This window comes from Callospermophilus lateralis, unplaced genomic scaffold (assembly GCF_048772815.1).
Source record: "Callospermophilus lateralis isolate mCalLat2 unplaced genomic scaffold, mCalLat2.hap1 Scaffold_130, whole genome shotgun sequence".
Lineage (NCBI taxonomy): Eukaryota > Metazoa > Chordata > Mammalia > Rodentia > Sciuridae > Callospermophilus > Callospermophilus lateralis.
In genome coordinates, this window is record NW_027512473.1 from 1,383,102 (window position 1) to 1,401,788 (window position 18,687).

An 18,687-nucleotide genomic window follows, 5' to 3' on the forward strand; every position below is an offset into this window, starting at 1 on the left:
ATTTGAATTTGAACATTAGGAAGTTTTGAACAGAGAGATGTAATTGAGAGTCCTGTACCAGCCTCAAGCCTTCAGGAAAATTGCTTAATGGGAGCCTGAAGCTCTTGAGTAATAGGTCATGAGTAATGTCTAGCTGTATTAGACTGTGAGTTTATCCTGAGGATAGACACCAGCCCTAGGTATCTGATGACTTTCTTGGGTAGCCATATCAGCTAGAAAATGCCTTCAGAATTTTTTTAACAAGAGCAAATCTTAAATGTATAAGACACTTAAAAACAATGTATATTCAAGCCACTGTTGAAGCAATTCTGAAATGGTCACTCACAAAACTCAAGCAATTCCTCTAGTAACATCTTACACATGAGATATTTAGTAAAAAAAAAGAAAAAAGAAAGAAAGAAAGAAGAGAAATGTGTTTATACACATAGAGAATGTCAGCTACCAAAATATACTTTAGTTCACTTTCTCTAATTACATACACAGAAACTGTAGTCAACTTGTGAGGATGAGAAGGTCAGCTGTGATTTTCATAACCTTGGAATACATTGTGTAATCACCGATTCAAAGACTTTTCAAGCACATGTGATGTTTAAAAAGCATAAATCTATTTTTATTATTCAACATGTGAAAAAAGAATAAGGACCTGTCTTTATTAATTTATATCATATAAAATTCACTAAGGAGCACCAATCATCAAACCTACTAATACACTGTTTATTCAATGAATGTGTAATCTCATTTGAACCTAGAAGGCAGTAGGGGAGTCATTTATTAATTTAAATTCTGTATACAAGAGATTAATGTTAAATTTCCAATGGATACAAATAGAGCTCTCATGTTAAATTTAACTTCCTCAACATTAAAAAAAATCATGAATACTTCGAAGCATATGTGTTTAAGTGGATAGTTTCTCTCATGATTTGCTCCAAATTTATATTCCAATAATTAGTTTTGTAATGTAAAAGAGGTAGGCCTCAGAAAGAAAAATGACGAGTTTTGTTTTATACATTTTAGATTTGAGATGACTACAGGATAATGAAGGTGAGGAGGAGGCCATTGATTAAACAGGGCTAAAGCCAGGAGTGAGAACAAAGACTGAGGAGACTGAGAGTAATTAGCATGTAGTGGAGAGTGGATGGTGCCAAGTAGGAGGTAAAGCTGAAAGATCAGTGGGGCGAGATGTCATCATGGAGATGGGCAGTGAGTAGATGCACAAAAAAGGAAAATGAGAATGGGCAGGAGAGAGTTGGGTTACCTGAGGCAAGAGGGCAGAAACTTCTAGAAAAAGAGTAATTAGCAGTGTTGAACAAGTAAGGGAAGTCTAGTAGCACAAGGAACAAAGGAAATCTACTGAGCCTGACAAGAAGTATGGGGGAAACATATTGTGTTTAAAGGAGGATGAAAATTTAACAGAGTTTAAGATTAAATGGAAAACATGAGAAAATAGAAAATTCTTTCACTTATGAATAAGGTATATTTTTCTTACTTGTTTCTCATTCTTATAATTCATACTCCTAATGACTATAGGATAAAACTAACATTAGGTGGCTATATCCACAGATTTGACTTGTTATTTACTCTGAAAGAAATACTTACAGATGTTTATCATTTAGTATTAACATTTCTTTTGAATTATTAGCAGAAATTTTTCTCACCCTATGATACTCTGCTCAGATCTTCCTTTAGAAATGAAGGGCTTGGCTGGGCACAGTGGTACACACCTGTAATTCCAGTGGCTCAGGAGGCTGAGGAAGGAAGATTTCTGTTGAGGGCCACAGCCTTGTCGGGATGACATAGGGCATTTTTGCCAGAAGTAGTGGTTGAAAGGTGACACCAGTGAGCCATTTTGATGATGACTTTTGAGTTCTCTCGTAGTTCCCGTTGAGTTCCGGTTGAGCTCTAGCGGGGATTCCTGAAGAGTTCACGTTGGTTGGTGAAGTTCCCGTGGAAAGAGTTCCTGTTGGGGTGTGGTGTGTTCCTGGAGGAGCCGCGTGGGTGGCATTCGGGAGAGTTCCCAGAAGTGTGCTGGTGGAGTTTGGAAATAAAGTTTGTTCCTGCTTGAGTGGCTCGTGATTTGTGCCCAGCCAGACTGCGGCAGATCTCAAGTTCAAAGTCAGCCTCAGCAACTTAGTGAAGCCCTAAGCAACTCAGCAAGACCCTGTCTCTAAATAAAATTAAAAGCAGGGTTAGGGTGCTGGGGATGTTGTGTTCAGTGGTTAAGTGGCACTGGGTTCAATCCATGGTGGAAAGAAAGAGAGAGAGAGAGACAGGGGAGGAGATGGGAGGGGAGGGGAGGGAGGAAGGAAGGGCTCATTTCCCCAGATACAAGCAGTGAGTTGGCAGACAGTAATTAGTAGATAAACCCAATCTGGATTGCCTTAGCTGAAGAAAGCCACACGGCCCCACATATTTTCTTCCTGGAATTTCCCCATCGAATGATTGAATATAATAAAGTGGAGATACTCAGATTGCTCTCCCCAGTTCCCAGTAGGCAGAGTGATCATGTTTCAGATTCCCCATACAAGGAGGCCTCCTTTAATATAATATTGTGCTACTATCAACTTGACCCACTGCCTTATACTGCTTTCTTCCTCTCCCTTCCACAAGAGTTGATTCCCAGGGTTCTTCTAATAAACCAAATACATGCTGATCTCTGACTTATAGAGTCTGCTACCTAAAGAAACCCAAAGTGCAACAACATTCTTTAACAGATTCTTCACTTCCCATGTAGTACTACTTTTCTAAATACACATCCTATTGTTTTGTTCTACAATTTTTAAAACTCCGTGATGATTCTTGGATTATACTGGTGATATATATGCAGTCTCAACTTTCAGTCATAGTGATGTTCTTAAGTTGTGGAGATTTCAAATGAAATCAGTAGGAACTGATGAAAGGAACTCAATATTTGCTTCCTTCTGTGCATGGGCTCAAGACATGTACATTCCCAGCACAAGAGAATTTTCTCATGTACAGCTTCACATGCACACACACACACACACACACACACACACACACATATGTATAAATCAAATCTATTTTAGCTATATATTATTCTAATTTCCATTTTCAGACACAAGTTTGAACATTATTTCAGTGTATCATGTTTGCCAAACCAGGAGACTCCAATATTAATACATTTCTTTTCTTCCATCTGTTTTCTTTACAAACACACACATGGATTATCTATATAAAAATCACTTTCCTATGTGACTCAATTTTTTATTAATGCTATTTTGAATAGCTATAGAAAATCTCCTTGGCTTAGGTCAGATTCCCCAGAAGCAGATATTGTGACAGTATATGTGTGCAAGTGATTTATTAAAGCAGTGCTCCCAGAAGAAATCTGTAAGAAATGAGGAAAGCAGAAAAATTGGGGGGGGGAAAGCAAAATCCCAGTTCTATCTGATCCCATGGTGAACTCTGGAGCATAAATTACACCATATTGTTTGACCTACACAAAGCAAGACAGCTGGATTTTCAAATTCACTCACCAGTCAGAAAACTGATTAAGGGCCACCCAGAGGGACATAAACTCTCAAACTCCCAAATACTTCTAACTCTCTAGCACAAGAACATCCCTCTAAAGAAAGGTACAAACCTGGAAAGAAAGCACACTGAAGCAGAGGGAATGACTTAAGAACTGATAAAGATATCTGAGTGGATCTAGCACCAATAATGTTCCTATTCTTATCTATCATACTTTGACACACAAATGAAGTAGAGCTCATGTTTTCCAACTAAGGAGAGTTTTAGAGCTCTTAAAATGAAACTAAGCACCAAGGGCTCTTATCTCTATAATACAAATTGACAAACTACAATGATAAGATATAAAATTAATATATTCTTTAAATATAGTCCTTTGTCTCTCCTAAAAGGTGGAAGGAAGATAAAATGTGAAAATACAGAATATACTTCCTGAGGAGGATGAGTCTCTATGGTTGCTTTGCCTGCTCTGAGTGTGTCTAGAAAAGTAAGGTAAAGATATTAAGCAGAAAGTGGTAAGCTGATTGATCTCTCGCTGATGAGCGTTTTGTAGGCTTTCTTCAGAGCTGAGGCAATGAGAGTAGTGATCTTGATATCTCCACCAGGGCAGTTGAAGGTCCACATCTATATGCCAGGTAACTGAATTTATGGAATAAAGTCCTTGATTTCTCTCTCATTGCTTAAAGAAATCATCAGCTAGCTGATCAATGCTGGCCCAGAATAACTTTTTGTTTGTTTAAATTTTTAAATTTATATGATCACCATTATATTTACATAGGTCCACACACACCTCAAACTTGATAATTTAATGAACTTTGAAATTAACAAATAACAGTGGCCAAATTACCCCCAGGAATTTGTGATGTATACTTGTTCTAGAAACATGTTTCAAAGAAAACTCCCTCATCAAATTTATATTGAGAAATAAGACCATCAAGGTCTATATTTAATGCCTTCTAATACGTACAATACTTAAACTATATATATATATATATATATATATATATATATATATATATATATATATACAGTTTTCATCTATAAAACTGAACATAATAACCTCATTTAAATTAAGATGTAAACATCAAATGTCCCAAATATCAAGTTTCTTTTTTGTAGTGCTAAGAATTGGACCTGGGTCCTCACACATTCTAGGTAAGCACTCTACCACCCAGTTACACCCCAGCCCTACAAATATTAAATGTTATAGAGAAAGATTTAAATTAAGTTTTTAATAAAAATACATGTCTTTGTAAATAAACAATAAATAATATTAAAATTATAAGCATATTTGCCAGTCTCTCTGTGTTCTTGATGATCAGCTTTTTAGTAATAAATAAAATAAATAGTCATATTTTTGAAAATGTAGGTCTTTAAAATGAAGGCCATATCTTAAAATGGGAAAACTGAGAGAAGTTTGAATTGATTTTTAAGAGAAAATGTTTAACAGGAAATGTCTTTCAAGGTCACTCAAAATTATATCAAAGGAAGTTGAAACTTATATTTAAACTCTTAAGAAATCTCAGAGCAGATCCCTGTCATCATTTTTGAGGTAATTTCATAAAAACTGTAATACTTCCTGTTGCATTTCACCTACCTTTTCTGGCCAGCCTCTGAAGGAACTGAACCTCTGTCTGACACCACTCTGCAAAATACTCTCAATCTTGCACATCTGGGGACATTCTGAAATCACAATTTCTCTTTTTTGGTTATAAAAGTTGACAATAGTCAAATAATTGTAACATTATAACTGGAAATTGCTAGTTTATTTTATTCTTGCTTCACCTGTTTTTTTAATATATATTTTATTATATTGGATAGAGTTCACTTTAAGTTTTGCATTCCAACAGAGAGTAATATTTCAAATTAATTATCATTTCTATATTGTTGACTACAGATTATTTTAAAATTTGGCTACTGACAGCTTTCAGAATAATATTTTTTTTTACTTTAAACAACTACATATTCCTAGAACACAAAAAAGATAAACAGTACATACTAATGATATAAAAAAGCATCACTTTTTAAAGTTTTGCAGTTAGTAGTTGTATAGTATGCACAATTAATAACATAACGCCACTGATAAATCAAGCAAATAAAATGCATAATCCTTAATGTAACTAAATTGTAATTGACAGAATGTTGACATAATAGGGTTAACCATAAAGGTTATTTGAAAATGTTTTAATAAATCAATCCTAATTTCCACTAAGAGAAAAGAAATATAACAGATGGACTATAATGTTATTTTTTTACATTAAGTCGTATAATATGAAGTATTATACTATTACTAGTAGTATAATATTAAGTAGAAATAATATGAAGTATGGGAGAAAGATAATTTTAGTATACCTTAGGAAAATTAGAGAATAAAGAATGCATGCAATCCTAAATAAAAATTATTCTCTCTACTAAAGTAAAAGTTGAATAAATTTAAAAGCCAGAATTCAAAAATGATAGGTAATTGGAGCAGTTTCAATGAAACCTAATACCTATTTGAATTTAAAATGTTTCTTTTTTAAAATGTGTATCTGATGAAATCAGAACTAATTACATTGTCTTTTTGTTTAGTAGTCATAACAATCAATTCACTAAAGTTGTAATTGAAAGTATAGAAATAATACTCTATTGAACATCTTTCTTCCAGGACATTAGTAATTTCAATATTAGTTTCTGCAACAAATTATACAAACCCATTGCTAAAAAATAAACCATGTTTTAGTCAAAAAAGCAAATAAACCAAATCCTGGTCCATATGTCATATTCGAATTTAGTAATGTGTACTACTGGAGCTTATAAATCCTTTTTTGAAATATCTGCCAGTAATCAAGTTTCACCTCAAAGACATTGATTGAAAATAATAGCAAACATACAAAAATTCCTAAATCAATCATTTATAATGGTAAAATGAAAGATTCTAAAATAAAAGTTTAAATACACTTAAAATGATTCACTAAACATCAGACACTATGAATTTCATGTATAACTTGAAGAAATTTTGATTTAATTTTATAAGCAAAATTTACTATGTATATTCAGCATATTAAAAAACACAACTTTAAACTTGAAGCATCAATTAATTAATATTCAAATCCTATTCCTGAATGTTGTATTTTCCTCCAGGGTTTCCTTGGGATGAAAAGGCAGTTGTTATACAAAAATGCTAACAAAGTGTTATGATAAACCCATCTGTGAGAATTCTTCAGTTGCTAGTACAAGAACAATTAGAAGAGCTCATGTGAGTGGCTCTGCATCATTTCTTGGCTTCGGCAAGCTGCAGTGCACACAACATTTCAACAATATCCTCACAGGGAGTCATTTCAGAAACAACTGGGATATACTCACCAAAGATGAAAGTCTGGCAAGAAACTGCTCCAACTCAGGAACTTACTGCTTTGAACTTGGAAGCATGAAACATTTTTTAGAACTTTTTAAGAAGGAGGAGGTAAATAATCTCACTATGTCAGCCACATTTTTTAATTTATGTATTCTTCCTAAGCCATTCATTATTATTCTGAAATGCACACATAAGAGAAGAGTGAGTTGTCAATAAACTGTTTTTTCTAAAAAAGTCAAAATTGAATTGTGAAATACTGTGAACAGTTGTCTTCCAGTTAGGAACAATGGAAAATGGAAGTGTAAGGAAATAAATGGAGCAGGTTTTACAGGTGAAGTATGTTTAGGAGATGACATGGTAGAGATAAATAAATGTGGTTTTTTTTCTCAATTTGAATTGCTGATTTCTTCAAATATCAACTGAGTTGCTCATTAACCTTCTATTTCTTTCCAAAATGTTTCCGATCTGGAATTTGAGACCTACTATCATCAAGAATATTGCCACAATCAGGAGGTGAAAATAATTTCATTTTACAGTGTTCAGTAATATATTTCATAGAGGAAGTCAGTTTTGTATTATATAATGAATAGAAAGACTCATAAATACATAGAATTTTAGATTGAATGTCAAAGCCAGCATTAGTGAGTAAAACAAAAGGTGTTAAAATGAGCTCTTGAGGTGAGCAAGAATATTAAACTTGTCAATTTTTCCTATCTCAGCTTTTAAAAACAATCTGATTATAAAAGCCAGTCTGTCATATAATATCTAATGAATACCAAGCTTAGCAGATGATATCAATTCACCTGAGTCCAGCTACTTGGACCAAGAGCATTCTGTATTTTCTTGATGCTATTTTCCTGATGGTTAATGATCAGTTTGTAGAAAAGATGATAGACTATTTTAAAAATTACATATCTTTCCATGGTAATGCTTATGTGGGTAACTTTCAAAAATGTTCTGCATGAAATGATATATTTGTTTTTTTCATTTTAAAATGTATTTATTAATATTTATCCATTGTTTGTATGCTTCATTTCTATGATAACCCCTTCTGTGTTCAAACATTCTGTGCCATCTTCCCTGGATCTTTTGACAGTAGGTTAAGATGGGCCACACTCTTGTTAACAGCAATAAGTATTAAAGGCCACTGAAGCTTCAAATGAGGATAGATTACCTGCAGAAAATGTATTATGTATATACTCTGTCCTAATGTTTCATATTCAAATGAGAAAAAAAAACAGATTTTTTTTTTGCAATGCAAACGAGGTAGACATGACTGGCTCATCTTAGTGCCTGCTTAAAGTACCATATTATGATAATTTTGGTTAAGATGACATTCTTAAAGTTTCATGATATCCAATATCTCTAAATGGTTCTCATGCCCATAAAGCACAATTTTATCTCTTTATATTAAGTTAGTTTAATTTATTTCCCATAGTATATGTTCAGTGAAAAAAATACAAATATTCCCCACTTGGTTTATAAGTACTTTTGAATCAAATTAAATTCCTGAAACCTATTATAAAAACATATCAAGCAGATATTGAACAGTTCACATAATTATATCAGGTATCACCTAATATTTTAGTAGCTTCATTAAATCAAAATTGAGTTTAAGTTTATTATATATTCATCAGTTTCATTTTACTTAAACAAAAATTCAAATCTTCATTAAAAAATAAATCACACACACATAAAAAAATCATAACTTTGGTTTATGTTAAAAGTATGCTTTTATGTTTGGAAATTTATTCTGAAAAGCTATAGTAAAAAGAAAGAACTATGCAATGGTTCTTCCCATCTGTGGAGTAGGAAAATAAAACCAAATCGTTTAGCTACTGTTTACTGTTTTAAAACAAATAAATGGAAAGTGTTTACTGTGGAAATTACCATCTTACCAAGGATATAAGATATAACATGACTCTGAAAGAAAAAAAAAATTATAGCAGTAAAAATATTCACATATTGCTTTCTTCTGGAGGGAACTTTGCTATGATTAAAGCTGCCAACTCAAATGTAGAATAAATGTTAAAAATTAAAAAAATAAGTTTTTTGGAAATACATAAATGTGTGTTGCTATTATAGTGGCTAATGGTAATAATTTTAAAAATTTTGTTGCTGGAGAGATTATATACTGGCAAATAGGGGAAATTATTTTGACGAATTATTTTTCAAAGTTTACTTTGAAGGTGACTATTGCAGGTAGATATTATTGCACTCATTTCATTTGTTAGATGTAATGGTTTTTTAAACCTTGAAGAAACCGGAAAACAAACACTTATGTTTCTTAGAAAAGAACAAATTTAGAAGATTAACTAGATTGTTGTAGGGGTAGAAAAACAAGGTGCATTCATACAGCTAAGACACAATTATTATATTATAAAGGACTTAAAGAAAATTAGAAGACAAAAGCATTTAGAAACTCTTTAAATGAGGTATATTATTGAGAAAGATGAGTGGAACTAAATTTAATAAGACCTATTGAGTTTGTTTTTTCTAAATGCAATTTCTAAATGTGAGTTAACTAAATGTGGCCTACATTATGTACAGTTCTGGGAATGGACTAAATGTTATAAAGCTATTTTTATGTGTATTCTAGAGTGAAGAAGATAAATATGTACTTTTGGATATGAAAGCAAGGATTCTTAATGTTTTAGGTCAAAATTATGAATATAGAAAGGAAAGATAAAAGGCTAGAATAAATAGTGTTCAGTTTTACTATTTATGATTAGAGAGATAATATGAATTTAAGTTCAGATATATTGTATCCTTTTTAGTAAAAGGAAAGAGAAGGAATGAGCAGATCCAAGGGTAGTGGAGAAAAGTACAAGCTGATCCTATAATAGGAAGTAAGAAAGTGCTCAAAAATGATTGAACCATGTCCAAAGGACACAAAAGCTATCTTGAAGAAAATCCCATTGGTTAAGTCTGGGAAATATAAGTGAGAAAATAATTATAATGATGTTCTATAAACAAACAAACAAAAAAAACTAGAGTGTGCATTAATTTTTCTTGGTGTAAAAATAAATAAGGATAGGGAATGTCTTGTAGAAAACATACATGAAATATCAATTGTCATTTGTAAATCATGAAAGCAGTAATTGTTTGGAGAAGAATCATCTATGAATGCTCTTCCCTTGTGTGTGTTTGTTGTTTGTTCTTCTCACTTCTTTTTTGGGAGTGGGGGGCAGTTGCTGAGGATGAAATCCAGGGCCTTGCAAGTTCTCTGCAGGCAGTCTGCCCCTCAGCTAATGTCTCTGGATGCTAATATTAGCAGAAAGAGTATGACGAAAAACAAAATATGTGCGTGCTTTTAATGTATCTCCCAAAAGATATTAATTTATAAAAAGAAAAATAATAACTTTACCCCGTAGACAGAGAGAAGATACAGAGTTTACAAAGTTCACACATTTAGAGTTATCAGTGTTGAGGCAAAGCAACACAATGCTTCTTTTGAATTGATTAAAAGAAAACTGAATCGCTCCAAGATCTTCCTGGAAAATATTTCTTCCACAAACCTTATTACAAAGAAAATTATACAAATCCAAATTACAGAGAAATATGAAAAATAACTGTCCAAAAATTTAAGATCAAAGAGGACATAGGGAAATTGATTCAGATAAAAGGAGACTAAAGAGATAAGACAACTAAAGTAAATAATTGGTGATATTTTAATAAGGCCTTATAATAATAATAGTGATGCATCACTGTTTATTGGCTGATTGTTTATAATTGTATCAAAGTTGTATAAAACAATGTCCTTATTTTTAGGAAGTCACACTGAAGCATGTAAAGATAAACATGTTCACAACATACTGCAATGAAAGTAAGTATCTATGGAGAGGTAGAGGATAAATGATAAAACAAGGAATGTGCTTCCCTTGTAAATCTGGATGAAGAGATTTCATGATTTTTCTGTATCATTTTCATAAGTTGAAGTTAGTTTTGAAAATTAAAATAAGTCATAATCCTGGAAGAGCAGAATTGGTACACCTTGGATTATAGGGAATGGTTGGAGAAAGAGCTGGATTGACAGTCCCTAATGCCACAAGTAATGAAGAATGAGTCCCTGATGGAACATAAGGGCTATTATTAATGGGCAAGGGGAGTAGTCTTTCTCAGGCCACACAAGTATTTCCCACAGATAGGTTTTCTGATTTCAAGTGGTCAAAATAAAAAAAAATACAAATATATAGTTTACAGTTTATTAAAAATAAGGTTGTAAAAGTGTTTCTAGGATGTCTACATCTAGAGAAAGATTCTTAGGCTATGACAGAAAACTCTAAGTTTGATACAGTGTTGTTCAAATTCTTTTACCATATTGTTTTTTTGTCAAGAGTGTCACAGTAGCTGCTAACAATATTTTGGTTGCAAAAATAGCTAATATTTTTGAACATATATTTACAAAGCTCAGAAGACTTAAAATGTTGGACAAACTATCTCTATATTAGTATGTATATATATAATATTGCTATAATGGTATGCATATATGTGTGTGATTATTGTTTTTAGAATCAAATGAGAAGTAAATCTAGAAATAGGAATATCTCACAGATACAACAATGACTAAAAGAGGGACAAAAGATTTTAAAGAGAGTAAGTATGCTCATGGTTCACTTTAAAATATTCAATTTAGATAAAATAGATGACTTTTAACTTATTTATACTCATGCACCCTGAGTTCCCAGAAAAGCTCAATGGAATAGCAAATTCAGCCGGGTTTACAGATGATAGGAGATGTAATAATCTTAGTATTTCTGACTACCTCCTGGAGACGAGGTGTTTCAGAATGGTTCTGTTTGCCAGAGTTCACATGGGGCAAGCATAAATATCTCAGGTGTTTTTTCTCTTTGTGGTTCACAGGAATGCTCACTGAAGAGCTTCTGTGACTCTGGCCCTGAGTGTTTCAAATGCAACATAGCAAAATAAGAAGCAGTCTATATAAGTTTGCTTCCTCCCATCTGATTCCTTTTTCTTAGTACAGTACCTCCAAAACTCCTCAATATTTCTGAGGCAGCAAGTGTGAATGTGGAACATCAGGACAAGTATTCTCTAGATACTTGTTTGAAGGAATTACTGATGAGCAGACTCAATTCTCGGCAGACTCTGAGATAGCTAAGGAATGCTCACACCTGACCCATTCCCCATCATTGGAGTTGGGTCTCTGTTTTGGCATAGTTTCTTTCAAAAGAATCTTCTGGTTCCTGGATCTAACTCCTGAGGATCAAAACAGTACCTGAGCAAAGTGAACCTCACCTAAATTAGAACTATTGTTATGATTAAGATATTGGGGGTCTCTCAAAAGTTCATGTATGAAATAATGCAAGAAAGTTTAAAGGGATTGGCTTAAGAGAACCTTAACCCCATCAGTGAATTAATCCTCTGATAGGGATTAACTGGGTGGTAACTGTAGGAAGATAGGGTGTGGCCAGAGGAGGTGGGGCATTTGTGGTGTGCCTCTGGGGTTTATATTTTGTCCCTGAAGAGAGGAGCTGTCTCCATGCTTCTTGGTGGCCATGTCCTGACCTGCTTTCCTCTGCCACACTATTGTGCCATGATGTTCTCTGCCTCACCTTGAGCCATGAGGAATGTGGTTGGCTATCTATGAACTGAAATCTCTGAAATTCTGAGACTCAAAATAAATTTTTCCTCCTAAATTTGTTCTCATCAGGTGTTTTGGTCATAGTTGTGCGGAAGCTGACTAAAACAACTATGTGTGCCCATTCTCATACCTGCCAAGCACTGAAATTGCTCAAATCAACATAATTTTAAGGCAAATTACTATATTATATGATTCTTGCCTGAGAATTTTAACACCTTCTACATGAGTGAGTTCATGACATTCCACAGACTTTTTATGTGCATCTATAATGTACCAATTAAAAAAAGGAAAAAAATAGAAGATGAGATCAATGTGACTTGAAAATAGGAAATGACTCTAGAACTTTGGGCCTAAATCTGAGTATTTAACACATTTTGGTAAACTAGATTTTAATCATTTTATGTTTAAGGCTTCACATATACATCCAATGTATACCTACTCACATGCACACATGTACACAAAAGCAGTGTCAGAAAACTTTACATAAAGGAAATTTTTTCCCTATTCCATTAAGACCAAACATCTCATCCACTTCATCGGGCCTCTTTAAAGACAGAAATTTCTTCTCCAGGGAATAGCTACTGGACATATTCCCAAGAACACCGTCATTATCAATTTCTAGCAGAAAGTCTCTGTCAGCATTTTTTAACCTTTTGAGCTTTATGTTGATTATTGTTTCTTATACTATATTTCTCTTTATTTCTTTTTTATTTGCGGGACAGGTTCTTTATTTTAAAAAGTCACCTGTTAAAATAATATTCAGTATTAAAACAGTGTTGCACTGTTGGTTTCTCTATCTCCTAACGGGCTCCAAAGAGACCATAATATTTTAGTTCAATAAGCTGCAGTATTCATAATTAACAGACTTCATAGAACCACCCTTACCTAATAATGGGGATTGGGTAAGGAAAGAAACTTTGAAAGATCAGCACATTACCAGTCCAGATTGTAGATGAAGTAATCAGGTGTCCCATCCCCGAAGAAGTCTAGTTTCAAAATAACAAAATTTTAAACATTTGGTACATAAACTCTCCAAAAATGTTCCAGCACTGACTAAAACAAACCACAATGAGACAGCCCTTTTAGAGACAGCAGCTTCAGACCCGGAAAAGGGTAATGAGATGAATTTCATATGGCTAAATCAGTGGTAAAAACAATTTTCCTACTTTCAAGAAGACAGGAGAGCAATAATGTGGTCAATTCAAGATTAAGAGTTCTATGACTTCATTCTGTGAAGGAGGTTGAGATGGGGCAAACACTTGGGTCCAAGGGCTGAGGATAGGCCTCAGTGGTAGGAGGCTAGCCAAGTATGGATGAGGCCCCAGGTTCAATCCCCAGCAAGACAAAAAACAAAAAGTCTCAAAGATCTTACTATCTTCATTTGTTCACTTTTGATGAAAAAAAATAAAAAGTTATACAAAGATATCTTAAAGCTAAACACACACACACACACACACACACACACACCCCACCTAAGTAGCACTGGTTTTGTTTTTTGGCAAACTCCTCTTACAATCACTTTTATGGTTTCCTCTGGTTTGGCTGCTACTTTGTACAGATCAATGAGGTTTACCTTAGCCGACTTTTCTCTGGGCTCTGTTTTGCTTTCAGTAGGGTAAGCCTATACCCCTTTCCTTCCTCTCTGCAGAGGGCAATATGGATTAGACTGAAAAGTTACCTTCCAAAAGCAAGAAGGGAAATAGATTGCTGAGTCAGAGCTGTAAATTATTTGAAGTGTTTAAAAAAAAAACCTGGAACTTGGGGGAAATACAGAGGCATTTTGGTGAAAAATACAAGGAGGGGCGGGTGCAGAGGAGGTGTCAAAAAGAGAAAGCAGCCTTCCAATCAAAAATCAGCCCTTAGTTTCAAGGTGACCTTCCGGCTGGTTGGCCTCAGGTGAATCAGGGTCAGAGGAAGGAGCAGCAGCAGGACAGGTCTGGGGAGCTCTGCATCCCATTCAGGTCAAACAGAGTCTGATCCAGCATCCTTTGTGTATAGAGATGCTTCTCTACAGTGCATTACAGCTTATCTTCCAAGTCATGAGTTGTCTATTCCCGTTTAGCCACCTGTCTCTCAGCAAACTCAGTATGGGTTTCTGCCTTGAGTTTAGCAGTAAGAACCTTTATCTCTGTCATATTAGTCTTCTTTTTCAGAGTACTTCTCTTCAGAAACACCCAGACGGTTCAGGTCCTCATCCATCTGTTCATCCACCTCTCATCAGCCAGATTCTGCCAGAAAAGCTCATTCCTCTTTGCACTCCAAATCTCCTCTAATAATCAAAAAATTATGAGTCACACTTTGCATAATTCCTATCTGCTTCATTTGCCATGTGCTCAGCTTCTTTGAGTTGGATTTCCTGGAGTTCCATCTTTATTTAGTGTCTTAGAGTCTGGTTTTCAATAATCTTCATATCTCTCTGACTCTCATCAGCAGCTTCCTCTTCTCCTCCTCCTCCTTCTTTTTCAGGGCAGTAGCCAGCTCCTCTTCAACCAGTAGGATCCGATGGTTCAAGGAGGTCACCTCAGGTGTTTCCCAGGCCTACCTTTCCCCCTTCACTTCCCCCTGGAGGCACTAAACTCCTCTGCATCATCTTCCTGGATCTTGCACTTCACTTTGTCAATGGTGGTGAAACCAGCCACAGTGCCCCCTCCCCACTCCAGCCATCTTCCCCTGATTCTTAATCTCTGACACCTGCCTCTCCTCCACTTGAGTTTCATCCATGAAAATAGCAGCTACAATCCATAGCAAAAATGTATGTGTAATAAATTATGCATATAAAATAAAAATCAACAGTGTATTTATTATATACTATACAATTAACATAATCATATTTAAGTGCAATTAATATTAATATCAATCTTTATTTACATAGACATGACTTAGTACAATTGTCAGGCAGTGCCATTTGCCAACCCAATGTTTATCCAGCCACCTAGTGTTTATTCAGGTTTGATGAAGGGAAGGAGAGAAGTGCCTCTAAGGCTGTGTTAGACCAAATTCTCCTGCTCTTGTAAAGTGGAGACCTACCAGAGTCTATCCTGCTCTAACATTCGGGCAAATATTCACACACCCCCAATCCTGCCAACATCCTGATAGATATTTGACAGTGGTCATTTCAAATTTCGTCTCTACTATAGTAGAGGTCATATTGGTTTGTATTTCCTAAACTATTGATGGTTTTATTTTTCCGTTTTCTTTTCTTAGTGTTTCTATTTCCAAGTTCAGTCAGAATCACAGATTCTCAGATTCTCCTTCTCCTTCTTCCACTGATGAAGTATCCTAAGTGGGAGACTGTGACTCATTAAGAGTAAACAGTTAAGAGCTTGGTGAAGTGATTTTCTATTTTTCCCCCTCAGTTATGTCTCACCTGGTGTGCTACTTAAAGACAGAGATCACTATGGAGCTTCTTTGAAACTTGATGATGTATATAGTATGTTTAGTGACTTTCTATGTAACTTCAAACAAACTTCAATAGAGATGGAACACTGGGCATCATTTAATTATGGGAGTTGAAAAATGGGACAGAAGATAACTAATGCCATTGTAATTATTCTAGCTTCTTTGAAATCCTGTCATATTCCTAAGAGTATCACTAATTCTCTGAATACTCAGATTCTCTAATTTAGTTTAAAGGCACAAATTGCTCTCCAATAAATGGGATGGACATCTGTCACCTGATCACTTAAGTCATTCACATATTGTAGAAAACTTAAGAAATAAATGCCAGATGTTAACTTGAAAAGAATTCATCTTTGAAAGTATAATTGATGGGCATTCACATATCTCAAGGTCTGAAATCTGTTTGTGTACCTCTAGCTAAGTAATGGAAATGAGATAAATGAGTGTAAGAAAAATTACATTATTTAAAACTAGTGTACTACAAAAGTCCACTTAATTTTACTAGAAAAAAAATTTCAGCCCCAAAGAAATATATCTGGACAATCATGTAAGTACAATAATGATGAGTAATAATTATTTCTGGAATTATGTAAAAATATTTTCTTATTTTGCTTTTAAATAGAAGATAATATAGCACAGTTGATGCTTGTTTAAATTTTGCATACAAATATGCATAACACCAACTGGATTCAATTTATTCTGTCTTAATTTGAATTAACTTGACGGGTTTTTTGACACAGGCTGAACAGACTAATTGTTGCTTATTTGGGTGCACTGAATCAGTGAACATGGCAATCAGATTCCAGACAGATGTTCATAGTTTCTTTGATTGCCCAGAGCCTGAGGTTGGAAAAGAAGAGAGAATCATTTTGCTGATTTACTTTGGTTAGTGTCTGTCACGGCACAGACTGCATTACAAATACAACTGTTAAAACAAGCAGATGCTGCTAAAGAGTTGTGAGGAACAGATAGGAATACTAATTACAATGTAACCTTTTGACACATTTGAACTTGTACAGTTTTGGTAAGCAGAATTTGGCCATAGTAAAATTACAGTACTACATTTATCTTCTCCCTCCCTTGTTTGTTTCAATATCTTCTTAGTATCAGTGTTGCTATTAATTTATTCTGATCAGTTTCAATGATAAAGATAGCAATCAAATGATAAAAAGAGTACCTTCCTCTCTCACTGCCAAATGGTCCTCTTATTGTCAAATTTTGTAGTGCATACTATTCACTACATATATTTTTTTAAAAGAAATAGAGTTTTATAGGTTCCATTGAATCCTCCTGTGAATGAATGTGAGAAACAAGTAGAAGATGATCAACTGTGTACGACCATTGAATTTGTGTTCTATGGTTATGTACTGTTGTCAGGAGCAGACTAGGCTGAATATATCAAAGGAAGAAATGAAATAATGATGAATTATGTAAAAAGAGTAAAAGTGCTCTAAAATTAAATAGTTCAGAGGTCTTAAAGTTATTACTTAATATTATATGCATTTTATCATATATTTCTGGTTCATTTATGTTTCTCCTTCAAAATTTTTTTTTACATCTTGCCCAGTTTTTCCATTAAATATTTCATTAGTTTATTTTAAATCGATTTGTGGAAATTCTTTATATATTTTGCATAACAGTCTTCTATTGTTTTTGTGTATTTATGTGCAAATATTTTATAAGCTATGATTTATTTTTCAAATACTTAAAATAGTCTTTGCTGAATCAATGTTTTTAATTTTTAATGTTGTAGATTTTGACAATCATTTTCTTTGTCTACAGTGCTTTATAGTCTTATTTAAAAGTTATTTCTGTAAAGAAATCTTTTCCAACAAGAAGTCTTACATATAGTCCTATATAAATATTCTTCTAAATATCTTAAAGTTTGTTTTTTTCTCGTTACAATTTTTCGTACGATGAGAATTAATGTTATGTATAAGACATGGTTCCAAATATTTTTTGCATTAAAGTAACAAATTATCCTATCACTTTTGACTGCAATTTCTATTAATATTATCTTTTTGCCTCCCTTACCATCTTCCTCTCTTAAATTTTCTGTTAGGCATATCTATGTAATTATTTTTCTTCATATCTATTATCTTTCTTTCTTTCTCATCATTTTCCCTCTCTTATTTATCTTTGTGATAACCTCTCACACACACACTTCCTGGTTCCTCAGTTCCTTTATCAGTATATCTATCCTTATTATCTCTCTAGTTCTATTTAAACATGTTATATTAAATTATAGATTTAATTCCATGAATATTTGTGTGCTTCTTGAAGTTCCATCAAGTTTTTTTTCCAAATATTTTGAGCAAATCTCATTCTTTCAATTTTTAAATTTTAGACTTCACTTTATTTTTTTTTAGTCTCTCTGAGTCACCCTTACATCTTAGACTTCTTTTTTAAATGATATATATTTGTACATCTTTATGGGAATACTTTATTAGTAATTTAATACATCATATTATATTATGTAATTATCAAATAAAGCTAACAAACATTTACAACTCTTCAATCATTAATAATTTATATGTGTTGGATATTTTGTACTCTTAGTCATTTTTAGACATATCATATTGTTTTAACTGGTACTTATCCTCAGGCACCAAAGAATATGCAGTAGAGAAAAGATAGTTTCTTCAATAAAGCGTGCTAACATAAATGAATGAACATATGGAGAAGAAAGAAACTAGATCCCTCTTCTTACTGTAAACAAAAATCAACTCAAATGGATCAAGACCTAGATGTTAATCCTGAAATGGTAAAATTACTACAAGAAAAAAAGAAGAAACACTTCTTTTAAGAATTGGTGTAGGCAACAAATTTTAGATAGGACCCCAAAGGCATAGGAAACCAGAGT

The 18,687-nt window shown here is 33.6% G+C and overlaps 1 pseudogene; it reads right to left on the bottom strand.

Moving 5' to 3' along the window:
- Nucleotides 1-14,332: 14,332 nt before the first annotated feature.
- LOC143640172 (uncharacterized) lies at nt 14,333-15,142 on the bottom strand (annotated as a pseudogene).
- Nucleotides 15,143-18,687: the final 3,545 nt, after the last annotated feature.